The following is a 12,046-nucleotide window of genomic DNA, read 5'->3' as shown; positions in this document are numbered from 1 at the left end:
ATATTATTGTACAAATGTTTGTGCCCAATTAACTGTTTCCTTAGAATAAATTTGTTTTTTTTAATGCTTTTTTTTGAGACAGAGTTTCACTCTTGTTGCCCAGGCTGGAGTGCAATTGCATGATCTCTGCTCACCACAACCTCAGCCTCCCGGGTTCAAGCGATTCTCCTGCCTCAGCCTCCCGAGTAGCTGGGATTACAGACATGTGCCACCACGCCTGGCTAATTTTTTTTTTTTCTGAGACAGTGTCTCACTCTGTCACCCAGGTTGGAGTGCAGTGGCGTGATCTCGGCTCACTGCAAGCTCCGACTCCGGAGTTCACGCCATTCTCCTGCCTCAGCCTCCTGAGTAGCTGGGACTACAGGCGCCCACCACGACGCCCGGCTAATGTTTTGTATTTTTAGTAGAGATGAGGTTTCACTGTGTTAGCCAGGATGGTCTCGATCTCCTGACCTCGTGATCAGCCTGCCTCGGCCTCCCAAAGTGCTGGGATTACAGGCGTGAGCCACTGCCCCCGGCTAATTTTGTATTTTTAGTAGAGATCGGTTTTCTCCATGTTGGTCAGGCTGGTCTCGAACTCCTAACCTCAGGTGATCTGCCCGCCTGGGCCTCCCAAAATGCTGGGATTACAGGCGTGAGACACTGTGCCTGGCCTGTAATAAATTTCCAGAAGTGAAGATGCCAGGTCAAAGAATGTGCAGGTTAAAAAAAAAAAATAGTTTTTTTGCGGGGCACGGTGGCTCACGCCTGTAATCTCAGCACTTTGAGAGGCTGAGGCGGGTGGATCACAAGGTCAAGAGTTCAAGACCAGCCTGGCCAAAATGGTGAAACTGTGTCTCTACTAAATATACAAAAATTAGCCAGGCATGGTGGCGGGCGCCTGTAATCCCAGCTACTCGGGAAGCGGAGGCAGGAGAATCACTTGAACCCGGGAGGCGGAGGTTGCAGTGAGCCAATATCCTGCCACTGCACTCCAGCCTGGGTAACAGAGTGAGACTCTGTCTCAAAAAAAAAAAAAAAAGATGTTTTTTAATTTATGGTGAGATTGTTCTCTAGTTAAATGCTTGGAATTACCTGTTTTCTGATGCTCCCAGTAATACACTGGTCCTTATCAATCCTTTTCTTTTCTTTTCTTTTCTTTTCTTTTTTTTTGAGACGGAATTTAGCTCTTGTTGCCCAGGCTAGAGTGCAATGGCACGATCTTGGCTCACCGCAACCTCCTCCTCCCTGGTTCAAACGATTCTCCTGCCTCAGCCTCCTGAGCAGCTGGGATTACCGACGCCAGCCACCACACCCAGCTAATTTTTGTATTTTTAGTAGACAGGATCTCGCCATGTTGGCCAGGCTGGTCTTGAACTCCTGACCTCAAGTGATACACTCGCCTTGGCCTCCCAAAGTGTTGGGGATTACAGGCGTGAGCCACCGCGCCCGGCCCCTTTTCTTTTCCTTTCATCCTCTTTTTTGAGGTATAACTTACATGCCATCAATTTCATTCATTTTAGGTGTACAATTCAATGATTTTTTTTTTCAACACAGAGGTTGTAGTGAGCTGAGATTGCACCACTGCACTCAGTCTGGGGGACAGAGTGAGACTCCATCTCACACACACCAAAAAAAGTGTGTATATGTATGTATATCCCCTATTGAAGGATATTTAAGTTGAGGAGTTGAGGTTCTTTTTTTTTTTTTTTTTTTTTTTTGAGATGGAGTCTTGCTCTGTCACCCAGGCTGGAGTCCAGTGGCGTGATCTCAGCTTACTGCAACTCCACCTCCCGGGTTCAAGTGATTCTCCAGCCTCAGCCTCCCTAGTAGCTGGGATAACAGTCAAGTGCCACCACGCCCAGCTAATTTTTGTATTTTTTAGTAGAGATGGGGTTTCGCCATGTTGGCCAGGCTGGTCTCAAACTCCTGATCTCAGGTGATCCACCTGCCTTGGCCTTCCAAAGTGCTAGGATTACTGGCGTGAGCCACCGCGGCTGGCTGAGGTTCATTTTTTAGCACATTAAAAATAGTAGAATAGGGCGAGGCGTGGTGGTTCACGCCTGTAATCCCAGCATTTTGGGAGGCTGAGACAGGCTGATCCGTTGAGGTCAGGAGTTCGAGACCAGTGTGGCCAACATGGTGAAACCTTGTCTCTACTAAAAATACAAAAACTAGGCCAGGCGCGGTGGCTCACACCTGTAATCCCAGCATTTTGGGAGGCCAAGGAGGGCGGATCACGAGGTCAGGAGATTGAGACCATCCTGGCTAATACGGTGAAACTCTGTCTCCACTAAAAATACAAAAAATTAGCCGGGTGTGATGTTGGGCACCTGTAGTCCCAGCTACTCGGGAGGCTGAGGCGGGAGAATGGCGTGAACCCAGGAGGCGGAGCTTGCAGTAAGCCAAGATCGTGCCACTGCCCTCCAGCCTGGGCAACAGAATGAGACTCCATCTCAACAAAAAAAAATACAAAAACTAGCCGGGAGTTGTTGCGGGCGCCTGTAATCTCAGCTACTTGGGAGGCTGAGGCAGTAGAATTGCTTGAACCCAGGAGGTGGAGGTCGATTGCAGTGAGCCGAGATCATGCCACTATACTTCAGCCTGGGCAACAGAGCAAGACTCTGTCTCAAAAAAAAAAAAAAAAAAAGTAGAATAAATTCCTAGATGTAATATTGCTATGTCAAAGGATATGCAAACTTACATTTTCGATAGATATTAACAGATTGTTTGCTAAGGAAGTTGTATTCATTTACATTCCCCACCAACAGTGTTTCCCCACACCCCCAAAACATCCCTCATCATAAATGAGGTCATGCACAATTAAAAAAAAAAAAAACCAGGAACTTGCTATGTTGCCTAGGCTGGAGTGCAGCGGCATGATCATGGCTCATTGCAGCTTCGACCCCCTGGGCTCAAGCAAACCTCCCACCCTAGCCTCCCGAGTAGCTGGGATTACAGGTGCATTCCACTATACCCAGCTAGTTTTTTGTTTTTGTTTTGTATTTTTTGTAGAGACAAGGTCCCACACTTTTGCCCAGGCTGTTCTAAAACTCCTGAGCTCAAGTGATCCTCCCACTTTGGCCTCCCAAAGTGCTGGGATTATAGGCATGTGCCACAGTGCCCGGCCAGGCATTATTTTCTTTTTTTTTTTTCTTTTTCTTTGTTTTTTTTTGTATAGGGTCTCACTCTGTCACCCAAGCTGGAGTGCAGGGGTGTGCGATGCAATCTCAGCTTGTAGCAGGACGAGCCACAGACAAAACCTCTCAGACACCGAGTTGTAGAAGGGCTTTATTCAGCTGGGAGCATCGGCAAGCTACTGCCTTAAAATCCGAGCTCCCCGAGTGCGCAAGTTCTGTCCCTTTTAAGGGCTCACAACACTAAAGATTTCACATGAAAGGGTCGTGATTGATTTGAGCAGGCAGGTGGTACGTGACAGGGGCTGCATGCACCGGTGGTCAGAGAGAAACAGAACAGGGCAGGGAATTTCACAGTGTTCTTCTATACAATGTCTGGAATCTATGAATAACATCAGTTTCTAAGTTATGAGTTGATTTTTAACTACTGGGTTTGGGCCAGGCAGGCCCAGGCCTGGTTTCGGGCCTGGTGCCGGGCTGCCTGTCTTTGGTTTTACTTCCTTGTTGTTTTTTCTTAAAACAGGTACTGAGTATAAAACAATATAAAACAATATGAGAGAGTCTCTCTCTTCCCTCATTTCCCCCTTTGAGACTCTCACTTTTTATTAGTGGGAGTTCTCACTTTTATTTTTGCTACTTATGTCTTTTTGTGCAATAGATTGATAGAGACTTATATAGTATGCTTGTGCTGAAGCATTTGGGTGAACTAAGGTAGTGACAAAGTTTTTTATCATTTGGAGAAATACAGGTATCAGAGAAGGGAGCAGTAAGCAGGTTCCTATTACTATTATTATTTTTATTATAAGAGTTTTAAATTTTCCTATTGCTGGGAACCAATTTTCAAACATGGCTCCCGGATTGAGTCCGTGCCACACTTGCACAGGTACATGTGCCAGTTTTGTTATATCTTTAACTATATTCTGAACTACTTGCCCCTGATCATCTATGTGTAGACAATAATTAGTAAGGTTAAATTTTCTACAAACTCCTCCTTCAGCTGCTAGCAAGTAGTCAAGAGCTAGTCTATTTTGATAGATGGCATTTCTCATCAGAGTCTCTTGCTGGGCAAGAACAGTTAAGGCTTGACCAATTTTATTAGTAATAATTTCTAAAACAGCTTGCAACTATATGATTCAGTTAAGCATGTAGATAGGGATTCAATATCCTCATGAGCCTTCTTGTACCTAAGTGGTGGGTCTATAGTATTGTATGATTCTTTCAGGGGTTCATTCATTATTTTTCTAATCACTTATGGCTATGCTTCGTTTTTTGCAGGAAGCATAGACTGGGAAGCCTAGAAGTTCACCTGTTTTTATGGGCAGTAAGAAGAAAGATGGCTTAATGGTGCCAATTACACAGCTACCTGTCCTGATCAGGCAACTTAGCATAAGCTCTGTGTCCACATATCCAGTATAACCTGGTGGGGGCTGTCCAGTCCCGGTGGAATTCTGGGTGGGCCCAAACAGTCTGCAACTTTGGAAATTTGCTGAATGGATTCCTTTCTGTGTGATTGGAACTCTACCATGTAACTGTTTTTGTGGTACCATTATACAGCTTTTGCCTAAGACAACTAAGCCGCCTTACAGGATGAGTGAATCCTTTTCCTTCTCTAGCTATGTAATACTGTCCAATAATTGAGACTTTTAGAACCCAAAAATTGTCAGGGTGGTTCTTTTGGGCTGGGAATTCATCAGGAACTGGGTCTGTAGGAACTAATTCTCGGGCTTCCCATGGCCATTGATCTCCTGTTACAGTTCCTCCACAAACATAACATGAGGTGACTTGTAGAGACTGGGCTACATGTTCGGCTAATTGCAAAAACAAATTTTTAGTTTTTCCTGGAATCTCAGGTACTGGCACATTTAGTTCATCATAGAAAGTCTGAAATACTGGTTCTGGAGAGCGGTTTTGAACCTCTCCTTTTATTAGGATGCTTACGCTAGGATCTAGTCCTTTTCCATCAATGCCTAATGTTACATTTTTTTTTTTTATTTTACTTTGGGTCTGAGGGGTTTATGATTATCAATTTTAAAAGGTTGTAGCTCCCACTTGTGCAGGAGGGGCTGACTTTTCCTTTTTGGAGCCAAACAGGATCTTTTTTTATTTTCTTTTTAAGTAGCCCAAATGACACAAGACCAGTATTGACACATCTCACATAAATATGATTTTTGACAGATGTACTTATTTTCTGCTGTGTAACTTTTTTTCCAATCTAGAGAACCGCATCTTATCCCATGCTGTTTACTATTAATAGTGGCACAGGCGTCAAATTTTAAGGTTACATTTTTGGGGACCCCTTTTTCTTCTGTTCTAGCTATTACTTTACTTGTGTCACCTAGAAAAGGACCAGTCCTTAGTCTTACTTCAAAGACTGTGATCATGGGAGGTTCAGAGGGGTGCACACATTGGGCTGGTCACTTCCTGGATTACATACTTTATACTGAGTGTTATTATACAAACAGGTTCCTTTTGGAGTTCTTAGGCATTCATAATAACTATAAAATAATAGGACTGTAGCAATCTTTTGTCCTACCTCAGTGACCTGATGTATATACTGGGAATAGTTCTCAGTCTAAGGAAGGTCAGTTGAAGTCCTTACTGTACAAGTCCAAATTTTAAGGAAAATGAGTCCTGCAATGAGTTTCCTCATGCTTCGGCCATGTGTGGACCAGTCAGCTTCTGGGTGTGACTGGAGCAGGGCTTGTTGTCTTCTTCGGAGTCACTTTGCAGGAGTTGGCGAAGCTTCTCCTATCCACGTACAGCTCCTAGTCTACTGATGTTTAAGGGTGGTCTCGGTGGTTGGACATACTAGAATAAACTGAGTCCAGTACTTCTACACAGTTATGTTTAACTGGGCTCTCTGATACCGGGAACAAGGTGGCAGGGTTTAGGGTGTTGCAAACTTCAATGGTTATGTGGGGATTTTCACAGAGCAAGCTTTGGTATCTAGCTAGTCTAGCATTCATTAGCTAATGGTTTCCTTTGTTATTTATTAAAATCACCATAGCATGGGGGGACTTTATGTTTAGGTTTTGTCTAAGAGTTAGCTTATTTGCTTCTTGTGCTAACAGGGCCCTTGCTGCCCGGGCCCTTGGACATGGGGGCCAGTCTTTGGAAACCCCGTCTAGTTGTTTTGAGAGATAGGCCACTGGCCTTGGTCAGGGCCCTACAGTCTGGGTTAAAACTCCAACTGCCATTTTTTCTCTTTCTGACACATAGAGTGTAAAGAGTTTTGTCAGGTCAGGTAGCCTCAGGGCTGGGGCCAACATGAGTTTTTCTTTTTTTTTTTTTTTCTGGTTGATGAAATGCCAGGGTGAAAGGGAGAGCCAAATAGACTAAAGCACAAGTGCCACACTAGTTATTTGGCAGAGTGCCCAGTAAAGATCCACTACAATACCACCACACATCCACTTGGGGATGAACAAGGGCTGACTGATTGATAAGCTCTTGAAAATTCTTAAGCTCACTGCATCCCTTCAGGTCTCCAAGGAATGCTAAGTTTCCTCTCTGCCGTGAGAGACACGAAGTGAACTTAGTGTTGGGAGACAGAAGCTGGATGGCCCTCGGGGGCTGACCTGCAGAGACTTCGGTATATAGCAGAGAGAGCTTGGCATGACTTATTACTCCAGGCTGTAGAATCCTGGAAAAGAGCTACCATGCAGCCCACGCCTGGTCGACTACAGGACCACCTTAGTGGAAGGCGGTCAATCAGGGCCTCTGCCCTGCCATGTGCACAAGCATAACAATTGCTTTTGTTTAACGTGCAGATGGAATATTTGATCCATTTCAACCAGGCATTTGCATCTTGGTATGCTGTCTTAATTGCCAAAGTTTGTTTTAAGTGTTTAACTTCTATGATCTTCTAGTAAAATGAATGTTTTCTTTAGCACCTGTTTTTATTAGTTTTTAGACCAAAGAAAGCTAAACACCATTTTATATTTAATAATGTTTCTTGTATGATTTTTATATCAGATAAGCTAAATTTTACCTTTATATTAGTGTGTTATTAATGTTAAACTTAATTTTAATAAAACCTTTAGACATATTTATCTAATTTTTCATGTTTGACCATAAGGTAAGATTTTATAGACTCTTTTTAAACTTTTATAATTTTTGTTAAAGAGCAGGTTGATGCTTTCAGAAAAAAACCTGTTGCATTTTTACTTTAATGTCCAGTTCACAGAAAAACTGGATGATACCTTTTTAACTTTAGCTAATATGTTTAAACACAGAATTTTCTTTACAATTAATGTTTTAAAACTTGCTTAAACTTTCAAAACAATAATTTTTTAGCCTTTTAATGTAGGTAAAAATCCACATTCTTATGCCTTCTTATAATCTTTTTACCAAAGGTATGTTTTACTTTTTTTATACACCTTGCACATAAACTGTTTCTTCAATACTACACAGGAGGCCTTATTACTTTTAAATTATACAACATTTTTTGCAAAAAAATTTTTTTATAACATTTTTTCTTTTATGACTTTTGCAGACAATTTTTTAACATGTTTTAACTTTTTGACTTATTACAAACTTTTTTTCTTTAAACAACCAGTTAATTTATTTCAGGACAAGAATTTACCATATAGTTTTTTTTTATATAAATTCTGCCTCTCCCTTTTTTTTGAAGATAACCATTCTTTTTTTAAAGCGAACTTTCTTTATGTCTTTGGACTAGACTGTCTAAGGCCACAAGATTAGAAGTTACCATAATACATGTTACACTGTTAACTTTTAGCAAACTTCACTTTTGTTGAAAACCTTGTAAGTTTGGGATTTCAATTATCCTTTACTATTAATAAGACTTTGTTTAGTGTAAATTAACTTAGAATTGGTATAGATGGCCTTTTTTTTCTCTCTGCTGGTCTTTCCTTGCCTCTGCCAGCTGCTTATGCTGCTGTTCTCTTAACTACTGTGCGGGGGAAGGGGGTCTAAAACCAGCTGTAACTGTCTATGTACGGAAACTGGTCTGGGTGCTTTGGCTTACAGGTTACCTTGTGCCATACCTTTGAAACAAGGGACCTGTCCAGGCTTTCTTCTGATAGCCAACCCACCTCTAATGCTAGCCAGTCTATTTTACACAAAGTTCTGTTTTTCTGGTGTCATAGTAACACCATAATCTCCCTTAAATTCTTTCTTGAAATTGTTTTTTAACATAGTTCCCAGTGGGGTGGGCTTACTTTGCGCCTGACCCATGTTTTTTTTTTCCAAGACAAAATACCATGCTCACACCACACATACTCACCACAAGACAAAGAACAGGTAAAGAGGGCACACACACACTTTTACCATTTATACCAAACCAAAATCACAAAATTCAAAATCTGAGTACCAAAAGATTTAAGCCAAGTCAAAACCAAAACTAAAGTATCCAGCAATTCAAGTCAAGTCAAAACCAGAACAAAAGCGCCAATGCAGGCACACCGTGGGTGATCAGGCCACACTTCTACTCAGATGGAGTGGGGCAAGTTCCAAAGACTAGTCTTACCAAGTTTCAGAAGTCTGGCCAGTTCCTTCCCGGTGTTCAGCCACTGTCTTAATCCTCCACCGGGGCCTGCTACGCGCTGCTCTGGCGAGGCATTCCGCCAGGACAATTTCCTACCTGGGAGCGCTCTTTGGATCGCGTCATTCAGGCTGGCCGGAGTCCCCCGCCGGGACACTCCACAGGGCAGGCTTAAGCTGCCTAAGGGGCTGCCTCGGCCGTCCGTCAGTCACCTCACTTCCCAGTCAGGGAACCAAGAAATGTAGCAGGACGAGCCATAGATAAAACCTCTCAGACAACGAGTTGTAAAAGGAAGGGCTTTATTCAGCTGGGAGCATCGGCAAGCTACTGCCTTAAAATCTGAACTCCCCGAGTGCACAAGTTCTGTCCCTTTTAAGGGTTCACAACACTAAAGATTTCACATGAAAGGGTCGTGATTGATTTGAGCAGGCAGGCGGTACGTGACAGGGGCTGCATGCACCGGTGGTCAGACAGAAACAGAACAGGGCAGGGAATTTCACAGGGTTCTTCTATACAATGTCTGGAATCTATGAATAACATCAGTTTCTAAGTTATGAGTTGATTTTTAACTACTGGGTTTGGGCCAGGCAGGCCCAGGCCTGGTTTCGGGCCTGGTGCCGGGCTGCCTGTCTTTGGTTTTACTTCCTTGTTGTTTTTTCTTAAAACAGGTACTCAGTATAAAACAATATAAAACAATATGAGAGGGTCTCTCTCTTCCCTCAAGCTCACTGCAACCTCCACCTCTGCGTTCAAGCAATTCTCCTGCCTCAGCCTCCCGGGGATCTGGGACTACTGGTGCACGCCACCACATCTGGATAATTTTTTTGTATTTTTAGTACAGATGGGGTTTCACCATGTTGGCCAGGCTGGTCTTGAATTCCTGACCTCAGACGATCTGCCCACCTCGGCCTGCCAAACTGCTGGGATTACAGGTGTAAGCCAACCACACCTGGCCCCAGGCATAATTTTCATAGGTTTATTGGCCACTTGTATTTCTTGTTCAGAGACTTGCATGCTTGTATCTTTCTGAACTTTGGTTTCTTCATTTGTAAAAAGGGATGTAGACTCCTGGTAATCCTAAGCATGAGAATTAGAAGGTCAAGAATGAATTTCAAAGCTTTTGCAGTTCCTGCCTCCTTTTCTCCTACCCCCTGTGAGTGATAGTCTCATGCATTTTGGCTTCCTTTTTGAAGAGGGTTTCTGATCCTGGAGGGAGGACACTAGGAGCTTTTGCTCTGAGTGGTCTTTGGGCCCTTTTGGTAACTCATTGGAAGCCCTCAGCCAATGGTAGCAGTGACAACCAGGATCCTCATTTGCCTGTATTCCTAGGTCACAGCTTTATAGGGATGGCCAGAGATTCTGCTAATTAAAAACAAGAATCATTGACAGGTATTGTGGGAGGTTCTAAATCGGACCCATCCACCCCCTCTCTGAAGATGCGTGTTTAAGAGGCAGGGTTGCCTACTGGGTGGAGGCCCCAGCACTGCCACTTATTTTGCTGAGTAATATTGGGCAAGTGGCTTCCCCATCTCTGAGCCCAGTGCTTTTATCTGTAAAATGGAAATAATAATGGCACTTACCCAATGGGATTGTTGTAGGCACTGATGAGCAAATGTATGAAGAGCACTAGGCACCTAACTAGGTAGCTATTATTCTTCTTTAACAAAAGGTTTTATAACTTCTCTGCAACTAGCTCACTTAACATTGCTGTCAGTCAGTAAATTCCCTCTGGCAGTCTAATTTCAATCCCTCCTACTGCCATTTCAGGTCATTCACTTGAGTTCTGTAGCGAGGGGAGGTCATTTTTAAGGCCCTCCTGTAGCTTTTTCTCTTTTCTTCCTGGTTCCAGGAATGGTCTGTCAAACTCTGTGGGGAGGGGAGGGCAGCACAAGGAGGGTTCTCTTGGGAGCACCTTCCACTCTTTCTTTGCCCCGAACCTATCGCTGGAGACCCAGATACTATCTGCTGATGGTGGGGGTTGGGGAGAGGGGCAACAGGTGGCAGGGGTGGGATGGGGTTGGGGGTGGGGTGGACAAAAGGCTCACCTGGCCCAGCTTTGGTGTGTGGCTTTCTCTATTCCACTGGGGATTTTCACACGTCTCCTGCCAAAGCCCCAGGGGGCCATTGAGCCTTTCTAGAGAAGGAATGATTTGGCCAAGCTTGGAAGTGGGCCCCTGTCTAGGGCCTAATAATCATCAGAAAGGCCTTCCTGGCTAGGCTCCCAGGATCCCTGGAGCCTCCTAAGGGGCTTTCACATTCAGGATCTTCAGGCCTCATTTGATCACTCCAGCCTGAGCTGGGGGTCTAGGCTGGGCCTCCACAGGCAGTCAAGCAATGCATAACAATGGCCTCCTGGGACTCAGCGCTCACCACACTCAGGGCCACATCTTAAGTACTTTGTAATAATAATAGCTTGCATTTAGTGAGTGTTTATTAGGTACCAAACTCCTCACAACTATTCTGGGAGGAAGATACTGTTACAGACAAGGAAAAGAAAGCTGAAGCTTCTCAATTGCTCAAAATGATAACACAACAAAATGCCCGTGCTGGGGCTCCAAAACCAGTGCTCCCCATCTGCCCATTCGCTTCCTCCTGTTGGCACTTTGGCCCCTCTGTCCTTCTGTATCAAGAGTTTTCTCCAGGCCCCTCTCTCACCTCATCTCCACCCTCCCCCCACACAACTGGGATTTTCAATACCCCCCACCGTCAGTCATTGTCCCTCCAATTATTGAAGACACCCCTGAGGCCACAAAGGGATTAGATCCCCAGTCCCTCCCAGTCCAGCCACCCTGCCATCCTTTCAGGTGCCTCTGTTAGCCAACCCACCTAGAGATCAAAGGTTACTAGTGCTGAGAAGGGGCTCTGTCCACGCCTTCTTCATCCCAGGGTCAGCTGCTGCCCTGGCCAGAATGTGGCTCTTCGAGAAGGTTGGGAAATGGCCTAGACTGAAGGTTCAACCCTCTTTTGTCAATTTCTCCCCAGGGTGGCCAGGTCTGGTTGACCCAGGCAACCCAACCAGCGGGGCTGAGGGTGGAACAAAAAGCTCTGGCTCCACCACTTGCTAGCTGCATGGTCTCGTCCAAGTCACTTATCTTCTTTGTGCTTCAGTTTCCTTAACCATAAATTAGGACTAAACATGACACCTTCTCCCTCAGGCTTTGGTGATATAGGATACAATAAATTCCTCTTCAAAGGTTTTAGCCTGTTAACCTCCTTTAAAATTCAAGAGGTGAAAAATTGTCAAGTACAATTAGTTCGTCTTCAAAAAACCAATATGTCAGTGTGTTCAGCTTCCCTGCTCTTTTTTTTTTTTTTTTTTTTTGAGACGGAGTCTCACTCTTGTTGCCCAGGCTGGAGTGCAGTGGCGCAATCTCGGCTCGCTGCAACCTCCGCCTCCTGGTTTCAGGCGATTCTCCCTCCTCAGCCT

At 44.3% G+C, this 12,046-nt stretch overlaps 1 long non-coding RNA gene across 2 annotated transcripts in view; it reads right to left on the bottom strand.

Annotated features, from left to right (window-relative positions):
• Positions 1 to 11,384, bottom strand: part of LOC112133453 (uncharacterized) — a 32,368-nt gene extending 20,984 nt beyond the window's left edge. For both annotated transcript variants that reach the window (XR_002915127.3, XR_008525754.2), the window contains exons 1-3: positions 10,665 to 11,384; positions 10,200 to 10,485; positions 8,605 to 9,696 (exon numbers count right to left, since the gene is read on the bottom strand). This is a non-coding gene — a long non-coding RNA (uncharacterized LOC112133453). The remainder of the gene's footprint in view (positions 1 to 8,604; positions 9,697 to 10,199; positions 10,486 to 10,664) is intronic.
• Between the last annotated feature and the right edge of the window lie 662 nt (positions 11,385 to 12,046).

The sequence above is a fragment of the Pongo abelii genome, chromosome 4 (genome assembly GCF_028885655.2).
Source record: "Pongo abelii isolate AG06213 chromosome 4, NHGRI_mPonAbe1-v2.0_pri, whole genome shotgun sequence".
Lineage (NCBI taxonomy): Eukaryota > Metazoa > Chordata > Mammalia > Primates > Hominidae > Pongo > Pongo abelii.
The sequence above is the reverse complement of the archived record's forward strand: the minus strand, read 5'-3'. Positions and strand labels throughout refer to the sequence as shown.